Here is a 2,685-nt window from a genome sequence, read left to right as displayed (position 1 = left end):
GGCAACGACCATAATCGAAAGAACAAGGTACCGACGGCGCCGTACTGCTGAAGAAAGTTTGGCGAGACAAGGCCATCGCCGCCAATGGTCGACCTAGATTCGACTACGGTGAGTAAACGACTCGACGACAGTCGAAGTCGCCCACATGGCTAAGGCCATCAATAATATTATGGCTAAGGCCATCGCCGCTAACGGTCGACCTAGATTCGACTACGGTGAGTAAACGACTCGACGACGGTCGAAGTCGCCCACATGGCTAAGGCCATCAATTATATTATGGCTAAGGCCATCGCCGCCAACGGTCGACCTAGATTCGACTGCGGTGGGTAAAACGACCCGACGACAGTCGAAGTTACGCACATGGCTAAGGCCATCAACAGTATTAAAGGCCAAAATAAAAGGTACAAAAAGAAAAGAATAACAGCAAAAGTATAACTTCCATTATCATCCAAAAATACATGTACAAAAGGACCTATTTACGTCTCCAAATACAGCAAAACAAAATGAATACAAGTCCTAAGGGGCTTCGCCATTCTGTTTACCGCCTCCCGTCGGATCGCCATCTCCTCCATCGCCGTCCTCGGCCTGATAGGCCGCAGAGATCCAACAGCCGGATTCTAGACGGTTGACGTCTTTGGAGTTATAGCCCGCCCGGTCTGGGTAATCAGAACTATACCCACAAGTTTCACGGGCAACACGGACTATGCGCCGTTGCTCTTGAACCTCCGCCTCAGTAGCTCGACCCGCAGCTAAGAACTCCTCGAATACGACCAATCTGGCCTCGGCGTACACCCACATGTCATGCGCCTCACGATGCGCATCCTCATCAGGCCTCAGTGCAGCAGTCCGCTTGAGGACTTCAATCTCAGCCGCCTTGGCATCGAGTTCGGCGGTCATAGCGGCAACCTTGATCCGCAAATCAGCAGCTTCCGCCGCTACCCCACGGCCAACCTCCAACTCTTCTTCCTTAGACTGGAGAAGAGTCTCCAGCTCAATGTTCCGAGCCAGGGCGGTCATCAGCTGCTCATCGATCTGCTCCAACTCGGTCACCCTCCGTTTCAGCTGGGCCTCCGACTGCTCCAAACCCTCACGGAAAACCCGAAATTCCGGGTCCTGTTTGAGTAGGTCCGCCAGCGCCTGATGCTTGAGCCATAATTCCGGGTCCTGTTTGAGTAGGTCCGCCAGCTGGCTTCCTTTGCGCTCGCCGCCCCCTCTCTATCTCCAATATGAGAGTCTAAAAAAAAAAAGAGGAAAAGGAGGAAAGGCAAATTAGTATGCATCAAAGTTTACTTTACGGTACATGAAGAAAATCGAAAAATACCTGCAAGGCCGCGCCGGCGACCCTCCGGGATAGTTCCCCGTCGCTAACCCCTTGTAACGTTTCACGCTCAGCGGCCGCACATAGCAGGGTCATATCCGTTGCGGCCTGCTCGCTGTGTTGCAACAGGTTATACCCTCGTGGGATCAGAATTCGGCGGTTAGATCTACCTGCCGTCATCTCCACACGGGCCGGACCCCGCGTTAACGCATCTGCATCCGCCTGGGTGGCCTTAGGGCCCACCCTCTCGGCATCATCACCTGCTTCTCCAACGGCAGTCGACGAGCCGCTCTCCGGAATGCGTGGTGGGCTGGCGTCGAGAACCGCCCCCCCTTGGGGAGCCGACCTCCCGGAACGGATGGCATCCGCCATAAAAACTGGCCTTGACTCCCGATGGGGCTCGCTCGCCCCCTCGTCTTATGAGGCTATCCCCTTGTCGGTTATCAACCGACGTCTTTTCCTTTCTGGCGGCTCCTCGCTCTCAGAAGTCTCCTCCACGGCCCGTGGGGAGGGCATTGAAGGAGTCGCTCCCCTTATGGACGCCGCCACGGGTAGCGGTTGAGGAACCCCCACAGCGCCCTCACTGGGCGAACCACAGGGTATATACCCGTCTTCAGAATCAGTCCCCGCCCCAGGTAAGGTGACGACGTTCTTTTTCTTCTTCTTAGGAGCGCTCCGACCTGCCAACACGAATAAGTCAGGAAACGAGAACGTAGGAATTACCAAATCGTAGCCAAAGAATTACCTGACGGGCCGTACTGTTGAAGAAATGCAGCCCAGGTACGTCATTCCTCCGCATAAGGTATTATTCTTTCCACCCACGATTTAATGTCATCAATGAGCTGGGGTGGAGAAGCCCTCGCTGCGAATAAAAAAGGGAGAAAAGCAAAGAAATCACAATGGCCGTATGGTCAAAAGCGCAAGCAGCCCTGAATTCTACGAATAGAAATACTTACATTCTGGATTCCATCTTTCCGGGAACCCTTCGGGATTCGACACCAGGTGCTCCGTCCTGATGTAGAAATACTTACGCCAAAAGCGGCGGTTGGGCTTATCATCGGCTTTAACAACTAAGCCCCTTGTGCCCCAACCTTTTAACTGCAGCATGGTACCCCTCAGGTAACTAGCGCTGAATAACTGTAAGAGGTGGTGGACCGAGACGNGAATATCTTTTTTATATTATGAGGCATTTTGGTTTTAATGAATCTTGGATTGATATGATTTGGAGACTTATGTCTAATATTTGGTATTCTATAAATATCAATGGGAATAGACAGGGGTTTTTCAATTCCTCTAGGGGATTAAGACAAGGGGATCCTTTATCTCCCTCTCTTTTTCTTATTGGGGCTGAACTTTTTTCAAAATTA

Source organism: Nicotiana attenuata, unplaced genomic scaffold (genome assembly GCF_001879085.1).
Source record: "Nicotiana attenuata strain UT unplaced genomic scaffold, NIATTr2, whole genome shotgun sequence".
NCBI lineage: Eukaryota > Viridiplantae > Streptophyta > Magnoliopsida > Solanales > Solanaceae > Nicotiana > Nicotiana attenuata.
The sequence above is the reverse complement of the archived record's forward strand: the minus strand, read 5'-3'. Positions refer to the sequence as shown.